This window comes from Lactuca saligna, chromosome 4, assembly GCF_052625555.1.
Source record: "Lactuca saligna cultivar CGN05327 chromosome 4, ASM5262555v1, whole genome shotgun sequence".
NCBI lineage: Eukaryota > Viridiplantae > Streptophyta > Magnoliopsida > Asterales > Asteraceae > Lactuca > Lactuca saligna.
The window spans coordinates 186,688,942-186,703,327 of NC_136420.1; the positions used below are offsets into that span (position 1 = coordinate 186,688,942).

A 14,386-nucleotide genomic window follows, 5' to 3' on the forward strand; every position below is an offset into this window, starting at 1 on the left:
GGTTTTGTTGGTCATGTCTTCGAGCAATTGGCAAGAAATACCAAAATTCTATCCCAAGTAGCAAAGTAAAATCTTTGAATAGTACCACAAAAAATCTCAAATATGCTTACACCCTCTATTTTATAGTGTAACTCCGTTAATATGAAGAAGATGATCTTTGGGAAGATGTTGGATTTGAATTTTTTAATGGAGTATGAAAATTACAAAAAATTAATAATATAGTTACTTACCTCTCTCTTGATCATCGTCCACCTCTTCCTCCCTCCCCCCCACTTCTCTATTATATATATATATATATATATATATATATATATATATATATATATATATATATATATATATATATATATATATATATATATATATATTGGTAACTCTTCACAACATGGTAGAAAAAATACCACCCGTCTAGGTGGAGGTGGAGGTTGCTGATGTTGAGACTCTGTATGACCAAAAGTAGGGGTGACTAAACCAGTTTGGGGGCTCTAAGTGAACCACAAATTTGGGCCCTTGAGCTGCTCCTTATGAAAAACATGAAAAAGTTGTAAGTCATTGAAATAATATTTATAGAGATCTAATACAGATTACAAATTTATAGATGATAGAGATATAAATTCATCATCTTTTTTCTTTCTGAAATATTATTGTATCTATATTCATATATGTATATAGTAATACATATTACAGATTTAAGAGATCTCAGTTTCAACTATTTCTACCATAAATCCATAATCATAGTCCACATAATGTTGGTGATTTGTTTCACTAATGTGATTTAAGTGTAATGGGATTACTTTGTGTGACCAAAAATGATCTTGATAAATATTAAATAAGTAAGGATGGTTTGGAGTGCACACTTGTTTAAATTTATTCAAGATTAAAAGTAGATTGTCATTTGGGGCGAAGCCCCTGAACGAACGGGAGTCCGACAGTAGTGCCCCTGGGAGCGGGGTCCAAGGGGCGGCAACCCCTGGCTGGGATTGAGCTTGTTATTAATCATTATCGAAAACCCAAATTTATGATAGTTTTTTGACTGTTGCCAAAATGTTTTATGATATTTTTGATAGTTTTCAGACAAAGGAGGTATTTAACCAATTTTGGTCATTTTTTTCTGGTACTCACGAAATTCATATATCTCATTCTTTGTTCTTTTGTCTTCTGAGTGTTATCCAATCAAAGATTAGGGAGTACCACCCAATACTTTGATTTGATAGTTAAATCACAATTCTCAGAATTTCCAAGGCTATTATTATCCCATTTTCTACCAAACACCAAAGTATTTTGTGATCATGGCAAGTGGTGATTCTGTGAAGGATATGGCAAGCAAGTTTGACAAATTAAACAATTTTGAAGGGCAAGATTTTGTAGATAGTAGAAGAAGATGCATTTTCTCCTTATCACTCTGAAAGTGGTGTATGTTCTTAGTACACCCATGCCAGTTTTACAAGAATCTGTTGCAGATGAACATTTGGAGGCAACAAGAAGGAGATCAAAGTGGGAAAATGATGATTACATATCTTGTGGTCATATTCTCAATGGTATGACTGAATCTCTTTTTGATATCTATCAAAATTTGGAATCTGCAAAAGAACTGTGGGATTCTCTTGAATCCAAGTACATGGTTGAAGATGTTTCTATCAAGAAGTTTCTTGTCAGTAACTTTATGGGTTACAAGATGGTTGACTCCAAGCGTATTATGGAACAATTCCATGAAATGTTAAGGATCCTTAGAGAGTTTTCTCAACACAATCTAAAAATAGATGTAGCCATTTCTGTGGCTGTGATTATTGATAAACTGCCCACTTCATGGAAGGATTTTAAACACAATCTGAAACATAACAAAGAGGAATTGACTTTGACTTAAATTGGAAGCCATTTAAGGATTGAAGAGTCCATAAGGACTCAAGAACTTGATAATAATCCTAAAGGAAAAAACCAAGTTAGTTCCTCTTCTGTGAACATGGTGGATGGAGAAGGATCAAAGAATCAAAAGAAATCTAATGGAAAAAGGAAGTTTAAAGGAAAGGATGACAAGTCTTCCAACAAGAAGGCTAAGTTGGTTTGTTGGAATTGTAACAAACTGAGTCACTTCAAGAAAGATTGCCATCTTTGCAAAGTGAATAAGGATGGTGCTGGACCAAGTGGATCCAAGGATCCAGAAAAGCATCAAGGTCAGATTTATGTTTTCGTGTAAAATTCTAAATATATTTAGAATTATATTTCTGTGATTTTTGAAACATTTTATGTGCATGATGATAAAGTTGCATGGTAGGTTGATTCGGGAGCAATAAGTCATGTTTGCAAAGATCTATATTGGTTCCAGGACTTCCAACCAATTGAATATGGATCTGTTGTCAAGATGGGAAATGTTGCAACTAAACCAATCAAGGGCATAGGATCTGATTTACTTACTTTTACTTCTGGTAAATGTTTGTGTTTGAACAATGTTGTATATGTTTCAGGGATTTGTAATAATCTCGTGTCTGAAATTATATTAAATAATTGTGGTCACAAACAAGTTTTAGAAAGTGACAAGTATATCTTATCAAGATATGGTTCTTTTATGGGATTTGGCTATATATGTAATGGAATGATTTGGCTTAATATTAATTATCCTTCTAGTGATAATTCTATTTTCATGGCTTCTACTAGTACTAGCAATAATTTTAATAAATATGAATTATGGCATGCTAGACTAGGACACATTCATTACAAGAAATTAAAAGACATGTCTAAACTGAGTTTAATTCTTCTTTTGATATGTAAAATAATGAAAAATGTAAAACATGCATGCTAACTAAAATCACTAGACAACCTTTCAAAGATGTTGTTAAGGAAAGCAAGGTGTTGGATCTTATACATAGTGATTTATGTGATTTCCATGCAACACCATCCCTTGGAAACAAGAAGTATGTTGTTACTTTTATTCATGATGCATCTATATGTTGTTATATGTATTTGCTACATTCTAAGGATGAAGCACTTGGTAAATTTAAAATTTATAAACAACAAGTTGAGCTTCATAAAAATGAATTAATAAAAGTATTGCATACTAATAGAGGTGGTAAGTATTATGATCCAATTTATTTTGAATCAACTGGAATAATACATCAAACCACAACTCCATATACACCACAATAAAATGGTGTAGTTGAAAGGAAGAATAGGACTTTGAAACAAATGGTTAATTCTATGTTGTCATATTTTGGTTTAAGTGATGGGTTTTGGGGTGAGGCAATGTTAACTGCATGTTACATCTTGAATAGAACTCTAAATAAAAGGAGTAAGAATACTCCTTATGAACTTTGGTGTAAAAAGGTACCAAATTTGAGTTATCTCAAAGTTTGGGGTTGTAGAGCGGTTGTAAGGCTCACTGAACCCAAAAGGAAAACATTGGGTGAGAGAGGTATAGATTGTATCTTTATTGGATATGTTGAGCATTCCAAAGCATATGAATTATATGTTTTAGAATCTAATGACTTTGTGTCTGTAAACACAGTGATAGAGTCAAGAGATGCTATATTTGATGAAGAAAGATTTACATCTATACCTAGACCAAGGGACATGATTCATCAATCTTCCAGCAAGAGTACTACTCAAGCTGAAGATGTTTATGGTGGTGCAAGTTCCGTATCTAAACCTAGGAAAAGCACCAGAGCTAGAAAAGCTAAGTCTTTTGGATCTGATTTTCAACTATATTTAGTTGAAGGAACAAGGAATGAAACTATTTCTCAACATCAATATTGTTTTAATATTGAAGAGGATCCAAAGACTTTTGTTAAAGCTATGGCTTCTAGCGATGTTCATTTATGGAAAGAGGCAATTCATGATGAGATTGATTCTATCATGCATAACAATACTTGGGTATTGACTAATTTACCTCTTGGTTGCAAGGCATCTGGATGTAAATGGATCCTCAAAAGAAAAATGAAGGTGGTGACTTCTTTGATACTTATGCTCCTGTTGCCAGAATTTCTACTATTAGATTATTATTAGCTCTTGCAGCTATACATAATCTTGTGATTTACCAAATGAATGTGAAAAATGCATTTTTGAATGGTGACTTGGATGAGGAAATATACATGAAACAACCTGAAGGGTTTGTGATGCCTGGAAATGAACACAAAGTGTGCAAGTTGAAGAAATCATTATATGGTTTGAAACAAACACCAAAACAATGGCATCAAAAGTTTGATGATGTTGTTTTATCTAATGGTTTTGCATTAAACCAAGCTGACAAGTGTGTATATAGCAAATTTGATACTTCTGGTAAAGGAGTCATGATTTGCTTATATGTAGATGATGTGTTGAGTTTTGGTACTGATTTAGAATAAGTCGATAAAACCAAGAAATTCTTATCATCTAGTTTTGATATGAAAGACATGGGGGAGGCTGAAGTAATTCTTGGTATAAGAATTCGAAAAGGAAATAATGGGATTTCAATTTCTCAATCTCATTATATTGAGAAGATATTGAAAAAGCTTAACTTTGAGAATTTTTCTCCTGTTAGCACTCCTATAGATCCTAGTCTTAAGCTTCTACCTAATAAAGGATCTCTAGTGTCTCAACTAGAATACTCAAGGGCTATTGGCTGTCTAATGTATGCCATGATTAGTACTAGGCCTGATATATCATATGCTGTGGGAAGGCATAGTAGATATACTAGTAATCCTAGTTCACATCATTGGCAAGCCGTGAGTAGAGGATTCGAGTACTTAAAAGGGACCATGAATTATGGTTTAACTTATAGTGGATATCCTTCTATTTTGGAAGGTTATTCAGATGCCATATGGATTAACAACTTAGAGGATCACTCCTCTACTAGTGGTTGGGTGTTTCTTCCTAGAGGAGGTGCCATTTCTTGGGCATCTAAGAAACAGACTTGTATTACTAACTCAACAATGGATTCTGAGTTTGTTGCTTTGTCTGTTGCTAGTAAAGAAGCTGAGTGGCTAAGGAATTTGATTTATGAAATCCCATTATGGCCCAAACCGATATCTACCATTTCTATAAGATGTGATAGTGCTGCAACCTTGGCTAAGGCTTATAGTCAAGTATACAACTGAAAGTCTAGACATTTAGGTGTTAGACATAGCATGATTCGTGTGCTCATCATGACTGGTGTGATATTTGTGGAGTTAGTAAGAACTCAGTTGAATTTAGCCGATCATCTAACCAAAGGGCCAGCAAGAGATCTTGTGCAAAAGGCGGCTATAGGGATGGGTTTAAAGTCCACTTAAAATCTTTTATATTGAGATACCCAATTCCTATCTAATGTGATATTAGATGTTGAATTCAATGTGGAAAGCTTGATATTTGAAGATTGGAACACATTATTATCATCATCCCAAGGTATGTGTTCAGTACTGCAAGTAAAGGAGGTTGAATTTATATTCTTAATAGTTCTTTTGAAAAATTGCATTTGCAGGTGCAAGAACAAAAGAACTACCTATATAAGCATGAAGTTTAGCTGCTTCAAGAAGTTGGGACTTGGCTTTGATATGCTTATTGAAGGATGGACACAAGATAGTAAAATATAGTATCAAGTTAGAACTTATGAGAATGTAAAATGTTGTGTGTATTATCTTCATGTATTCACTATGGATAGAAAGGGTTTAATCCTTAGTAACACCCTGATATTCGTATATTTGGATTGTATAATATACTAAGGTGAAATTCAATCGTCACGATATTTCATTTATGCATCAGTTTGTTGGTGTTATGTTTCATTTTAAGTTAATCAAGATTACACTTAAATGGGAGAGGTTTGTTGGTGATTTGTTATCATCAATATTATTTAAGTGTAATGGGATTACTTTGTTGACCAAAGGTGATCTTGATAAATATTAAACAAGTAAGGAAGGTGTGGAGTGCATACTTGTTTAAGTTTGATCAAGTTTTCAAAGTACACTGTCTTTTAGGGGCGAAGCCCCTAAACGAACAGGGGTCCGGGGGCAGCGCCCCTGGGAGCGGGGTCCAAGGGGCGGCATCCCCTGGCGAGATCCAAGGGGCAAAGCCCCTAGTTAGGGTCGAGTTGCCAGGTCAGCGCGGAAATTTTTTATATAGAGTATGTTGCTATATAAAAAAATGCATCAGAAAATCGTATTTTAAGAGAATTGACCATTGTTTGAACCTTATCTAAACTTCCGTTTTATTTCGGTTTTATAGTTTATGATAGTTTGAAACTTTCATATGACAGTTTTCAGACAATGATCATAAATTCAGTTTTGGTCTCATTTTTCTGGTACAAACGAAACTATCATCAAAGCATTCTAAATTCTTGTCTTTCTGAGTCTTATCCGATTAAAGAATATTGAAAGTACCACCCAAATGCTTTAATCTGAAAGTGTTTTACACGATTCTCAGAATTCCAAGCCTTACTACACCCCAATTTCTAACGATTATTATCCCATTTTCTAACACATAAGAGGGATAAATAGACATAACATAATTCCTAATCAATGAATCACTTTAATCCCACTTACTTTTTAATTTAATTTCACTATCACCAATCTTTCCCAATTCTTCAGGCGATATCGACTAATTATTATCCATTGGTTTAACACTTGATTAATTATAACAGTTGTATATAATTGATAGATACAACAATTGCTTCATCTTTCACTTCCAAAAAGTATATAAATGATAGATACAACAATTGCTTAATCTTTCACTTCTAAAAAGTCATCAACTCAAAATTTTTTAAAATTAAATTAGTGATTAGATAACGGAAATTGGAAAACATGAAAACTCAAATGGAGAATCATATATTGTTTCTACGTCTCAGTTCATCATCAGTTGAGGTCTTGTCCTCTTGACGCCCTTGAACAATGGTCAATGGAGAATCACAATCACTGAATGAGACTATCATAATGGAAAACATAATGAAGAAAAAGAATAGAGAAAGCTGCTACGTTTCTGCGTTTCACTTTCTAGTCAAATAGAGATCAAAGGATAGGAGGATAAACCGAGAAGGAAGAAGATTATAAGAACACTAGAACATATTAGACGATTGCATTTTTTGGAAATTGAATCATCGCTTCCCTCGGGCGTGCGTAGAATGGAATAATCGAGAGTCTTTGGACTAGAATTACTAAATACGATTTAATTGAGGGTCTAATAGAACTAGGGGTCCTAAAGCCTTGCTAAGTTTGGTAAACACTTGAGCCGCCCCTATCCAAGAGCATAACATACCCAATTGTCTTATATAAAAATCACTACAAAGTGAAACCACCAAAATAACAAAATGCAGATTTTTATTTAAGTTTCAATTTTTCAAACATTATGCAAGTTTTTTTTTTAAATAACACCCAAACAATCTTTGATCGATCACATATATTCTTTAACTTACAATTACAAACGAAATCATATATATCATATCTACACTTTATAAATAAGAGTACAATAAAAACCATATATGACTGCTATAAAGTCCACATTAATCGTGCTGCGGACTGCTTTTTAATCACTGAATTCGGACCCAAATGCCTGGACTCGGTACTTCATTATGAACCACAAATAGAAGATAATCACCAGCAGGAGCAATGTTACCGGATGGAGGCGCTGTTACTTCAACCGTATAGTAAGACCGTCCAAAGACAGCCTTGGTGGAGTTGCCACCGTCAAGCACCAACAACCTTTGATTCATAGAAAAAGAGTGCGTGTTAAATGAAGGTGCTATCATTGTCACTGAGATCAAACTAAGATTGACATCGCCTGTTATGGTAAACCTAATGATAATTTGTTCACCATAGTGCATCTTAGCTTTGGGTTTGTGCGAGATAATATTAGGACGTAATATGGATGAGCTTGGATCCAGATAAGAGGGCGCAAATGCCTCCAAGCTCAATTCAGTTGGGTAAAGTACGTCCGTGAATGCATATTTATCATGAGGATTACTTCCACCGACAAGAACCCTACCATCTCTTAGCAAAACCGCTGTCGAATGGTACATTCGAGGTTTGTTGCTTGGATTTTGCACTTGAAATCTAGACCCAATTGGGTTCTCCGGTAGGTAAACTACTGGGTTCAGAACTGGGTTTCTTCCAAGCTCCCATCCTGCAGACCCTTCAGACGCACCATTAATGTTCAATACATGTCCATTTGGTAGCAACAACATGTCACCTAATACTCGAGCTAAAGGCATGGTTTCCATGAGCCATTCGGGATTTTGGTCTGATATTTTAAGCCGACCACATGTATCCAAGGCTCTATCAAATCTTGCGTTTAATGCATTAATGAATGCTCCTTTGGGTGCGCCCCCACAAACTAATACTTCAACGGTATTCACTGTTCCTTTATTTATCTGCAAAGGTAATAAAACCGCAGAACCCGTGCTTGGGTAATTCCTTGGTTGACCATCTGGCATTGTTGGGTAATTCCTGACCACTTTGTTCCTTGAATAGTCGAATAAAATCGCACGATTGTTTGCAAAAATGAACAAATTACCATCAGGAATGAGAAATACAAATGGGTACAGATTATTTTCAATGTTAAGGTCACTCGTTTGAACCAAAAACGGTAAACTGTAAGAGGTCTCTGTCGCCGACGTCTTAGGATAGAACTCATAGTTAAACGTCTGACGACCACCAATAATAATTTGGCGACTGTCGGGCAGTATTTGATTGGTTGCATACCATCGGGGTTGATTCAATCCATTTTGTATCTCTTGCCAATCGCATGTATCACATGATCTATAAATTCGGACAACCTGAGAACCATCACCCCAGCCTCCGGTCTGTGTAAGTCTTCCGTTGGGCATTAAAGTTCCAGATGAGCACCAAACATCCGTGAGTACCATAAGAGGACGTATGGAATTGGATGCAACATCATACTCGACGGAATGGGCTGAGCAGTCGGTTGAGTTGTGGCGGCATTTTCCATTAGGAAGAGAGATTCTGGAGGTGCCAAAGTCCGTACGATCAAACATAACAACACGATCATTTGGGAGAAGCTGCATGTGCATGGCTGAGATGCCGACGCTTGTGAGGAGGATGGACCAGGATCCACCAGTGGCGGAACATGGTGGAGTATGGAGGAGAGCGAAGAAGAGGAGTTGGAGATAAATGGCCATGAGTTTAGTTGCGGATATATCTGTCGAGATTTTCTGTTTTCCAAGAAGTTGTGGTGGTCACCTTTTAAGTACTAGTCATAGAAGAGCTGAGGTTGCTAAAGTTACACAAACTCCACACATGTAAGGGGCTGAAGTTAAGTTCAACTCTTTACCATATTATCTTTTGTATAATCCAAACAACTTTATTATTTTTTTCTTTATAATATATTGAATTATATAAAGTTTAATAAAATACTACAAAAAACAATTTATAATAAATATTTAAGAATTAAAAACTTTCATTTTTTCTCATTGAAAAGTTCAATGACCATTAAACTCTAAATCTATTAAATGCTAATATGACATCTCACAATGGTATAGTTTAATCAATTGAATGACATATCGACTTGCCATCTCATTCAAGTCTCCCATTAAACTCACTATTATAGATGTTCTAAGTGCCTATGTGTTTTAAATGATGATTTTGGATGAAAAGTATGTTTATGTAACTATACGCTAACATTGTGGCTATGTTTTAAATGATGATTTTTGGATGAAATATCTGTTTAATTTAACCACTAACTAAATATAACATGACATGTTGAATTATTATTATATCCATATTAAAATTCAATAAAAATAAAATTGGAACAAGTTTGACATTTTTTTTATTTTCATTTCTTTGGACTCCATAAGAATTTGTGGATATTTCCAATTCCATCATCTTGTTCCTAGATGTTTTATAGGAATAAAATTAAAGAACCCTTTATTCTAATTCACAAAATAAGAAAATTTTTCACTATTTTTCTTTTATTACATGATCAAGATTAATTAAATGATAACTGAAAAATTAACTGCAAATTAAAAAGTAGATGATAAAAAGATAATATTTGATAAAATATGACTGATAAAACTAATTGAGAAATGTAAGAAAGGTAAAATGACATTAAAATCTATATATATAAAAATGATATAATGTTATAATATAAAACAAACACGATATATTTCGTTGAATTAAAATAAATGTTAAATAACAACAATTCCAATATTTGTGTTTAAACTAAAAAGTAAAAAAAAAAAAATTCCAAATCGTTTAGTTCTTTACAATATAAAAATTTAAAAGAAAAACAAATATGTTTAAAGAAGATGTTTCTTGCGACCAACGCCATACTAAACTTTCAAATGTATCTCATATTATTATAATGTTTTTATAATAATTTAATTAATTGCGAAAATAATATTTATGTTTGTATACTTTATGTCATTCTAATTTTATTTTATTTTTATGTTTTAGTTGTATTAAAATTTATAAAGTCATTATTTTAGACATGTTTAATGTTATCTCATTTAGAAAATTATATAATAATTTTAGAATATGTTTCAATATAGTTCACGAGATTAATAATTTTTTTTATTATAACAATTAGTTGTATAATAATGAAAGATATAATTGAAAAATTATAAGAAATCTTGGAAAACTATTGAATATTTTTTCAAAAAAAAAAAAAAAAAAAAAAAAAAAAAAAAAAAAGACTAACTTATAAATTATTTTGTTCGTTTATCAAGTTTAGTAAGCTAAAAAATCGATAAATAAACTAACTATATATGAAGCACTAAACATAACATTTTTATTACAAACTCGTTTATATAATTAATTTAATTAAAGTGTATATCATTTTATTATAATGTTTTTTAATAATTTAGTTAACCGGGAAAATGATATTTATGTCTTTATACTTTATGTCATTTAAACTTTATTTAATTTATATGCTTTTTAGTTGTATTAAAATTTACAAAGTCATTAATATTTTAGACATGTTTAATGTTATCCGACTTGGAAAATTATATAATAATTTTAGAATATGCATGTGTTTCAATATGGCTCACAAGATTAATAATTTTTTGATTATAACAGTTAGTCGAATAATAATAAAGGATATAATTGGAAAGTTTTCAAAAATCTCCATAAGCTTATTGGAAAATTATTACTAAATAGTTTAAAAAAAAATTTAACTTATAAGCAATTTTTTTGGTTTATCAATCTTAACGACTTAGAAAACTTGATAAATAAACTAAGTATCAAACACCAAACATAACATTTTTATTACAAACTGGTTTATAAAATTAATCTGTAAAAAAAAACTAAACACGGTTCACTCAAAAAGAACAAACAGATACATGTGAAGACTCTAATTTTCAATCACGTCAAAGCCTCCAACTAATAAACATGTGAACTTAAGGTTTTCTATAGCAGCCAACATTAATTAACCTTTCTAAATTTATGTATAACTCAAATGGAAAACATTAGATGCATGGATCTTCTATTCAATTTTTATCTTTTATTATTTTATTTTATATTTTTTATAAACGAGAATTTATATACTATAATAAGTTATGTTATGAGCTTGTCCAAACCGATTTAAGGACCCTGGCAAAAACAAATACGAGGTGTATCAAGCCCAACAAATAATAAGGGTACAGACTTCAAATACATTGTTTTAATGCATTAAAAAGTAGTACAATGCAAGCACGGTCGAACCACATAGACACGGGATAGAAGTCTATACTTCTTTGCCTAAGGTACTTTGATCACAAAAGGAGGTTTTGTTTGCAAAATTAAAATAATAGTCAATTTTAAAAACATGCTACCAAAATGAAATTAACTTGTAACCAATTTGATTGAATGGTTCTAGTTCCATTTCTTAATATTGTTGTTCAACTTGATCATGACTTGATGTGACTAGTTACACTAACCTACTTAGTCCTTGCTTTTTAAATTTTCACCAAACCTATATCACTTCACTAGTTTTATTTACCATCATTACAATAATTTGTAACCGCTTCATATAACTTACTAGACATTTCCTAACAATGTAAGTTATATTTCTCGCTAAAAACAACCAAGTCTACTTTTAATAACCTGCTTTAACTTAACACTTTTATTCAAAAACTCAATTTAACCAATATTGATATTAATCTTGTTATTTCAATTTCATTTCAAACCCATTTCAATTGAAAGATGTGCTTTTTAAGAGCATATAAATTATTTTAAGCCTTGCTTACCATTTTGGTACGTTTTCGAAAAACTTAGAAACATTTTATTTTATAATAGTGTTTAAACTCTATTCTATAAAACTTAAACATATGACATTGAAGTTCATATTATGTGTAAAAGCTTCATCAGATCTTTCAAAACCACTTTTGTTTTGACTCTTTTAATCACTTTCTTATTTAGGCATTGTACTTCACTTAAATGTGTTTTCTTGAAAGCCAACATGATACTTTTACAACTTTCTACTCCAAACGTGTTTACAAGACATCACCTATACCTACGTTTCAGAACATTCCTCATTTGTTTATTTTATTTCAAATTAGTTTTATAATTTGTAAACTTTTTAAATTTGACAACATTGCAAAACCTAGTGTTCACTTTTAAATTTTCAGTTGCACACTTTCAACAATGTATAATTAATCTTGTAAATATATTTATTCTTAATCTTATCGTTGTAACTATTGTTGAAGTCCTGTCTAAAATGTCAAAATTGTCGTACTTTTACTTACCAGTTTTAGTGCTTCTTCTTTTTCACAAATGAATTTTAACATAATAAGATAACTGATGATTTTTAGCAAACACTTTAAAACTTCCAATGTCTATTTAATCATCAACATACATCAAGGATTGACATTTGAAATATATCTCAACTTAAGTTTTAAATCTACTTACGGATATTATGCTTAAAATTTTAAGAATAACAATCATTGTTGCTGCTACCTTCCATTTCTTTCCCCTGCACTTTATTTATTGCTCTCTATCTGATTTGAGATCTCGCACACCCATAATAATAACTTAATACATTGTCAAACTTTGTTTGTGTCTATTTTGCTTCTTTTGGTACCATGTTCTTACATATACAAACCAGAAGTCTACCCTTTCGTTTTGAGCAAACAATATGTGTACTGTCATGAGGCATAATTTTGATTTAGTCAACCTTGATATATTCAAATACACCTCTTATCATATACATTTTGTTTTTATTATTAAACCTACCATAAACACGTAATCCTTATTTTCATTGTTTTTTGTTCTAAATTAAATTTTTTTGATTAAAAACACAATTTTCGTTGTATTTCTCATACAATTAATACATAAGGTGACTACCCTTGTTCTTATCATTTTTCAAAATCCAGAAAATATATGTGAAGAACCTATTTTCTTATGTTCCTTCTTTTCTTAAAAAACATAACATGTTTTAAATGTTATGATTACATATCCTCCAAAGGAATGTTGTCTCAGAACTGTTAAATTGAGAATGCACCATTTTCAATGGTCGATATTTTTATACATTTCTCAATAATAACATTCTACTTTGAAATTTCCAATGAGTTACTAAACTCTCAAACTTGTTTTCATAATATTCTAACTCATCGTAAACTTGAATTTGTCATGATTTAAACAATTGGACAATTTTTCATAAATTGTAATATGAATATTTCTATATAAATTCCCTCATTAACGACTTAAACTTTTAACACTAATTAATCTCTTTATTATTTTACTACTTTATTTGATCGCCACACATGTATCTTCATTTTCTTGGAATTATTACACATTTTGATAACAGTGAGATTAATTATCATTTCTAAACACTCAAAATGCTATCTACAGAATGTGATTTAATTTATCATAAATTTCATCACCTCCATTCACAACAATGACTCTTTAAATATATATATTCTTCGAATACGGTTTTATTGTAGCAAGAGTAACGGTAGTAGTAAATATAGCTTCAGTTGGAAATCCTTGGCCCTTTCGTAATTTATTTTGTTGACGACACTTAAATAGTCTTTACACTTGAGATGTACCAAAACTTCGTTGCCTACCCTTAGCATATATCATTAGGAACTTACCCTCGATTGCTTCTTTTACATTCGTGCTACCCTATTCTTATTTCATAGTATATCTTTTCCAGATTTTCTATCCAACCCGAAAGTGAACAAATTGTTCCTAATTTCTTCTTTATTAGACGACAAATTTACACTTAGTGATGATTTAGAATGCAACTTAAGGATCAATGCGGACTTAGCACTCAATGCAGTTGATGCTTCAGAAAAAATTATAACGCTATTTTAAGCTAGATAATATCTAACTAGATAATCTTTTTCAACTAGGTTACCATTGTTAGATCATGATTTCCATGATTCTAATTCCCCATAATCTAGACAGCATAACTTAAATTAGGGAAACACTAACCTGATTATAACTAAAGGATCTGACTCTCCCTTGAGGAGTTAATCCAAGGTTCTTCAAGTCACCAACTCTCTAACTATACACTT

The 14,386-nt window shown here is 31.7% G+C and overlaps 1 pseudogene; it reads right to left on the minus strand.

Annotated features, from left to right (window-relative positions):
* Nucleotides 1-7,293: 7,293 nt before the first annotated feature.
* LOC145043168 (aldehyde oxidase GLOX1 pseudogene) lies at nucleotides 7,294-9,126 on the minus strand (annotated as a pseudogene).
* Nucleotides 9,127-14,386: the final 5,260 nt, after the last annotated feature.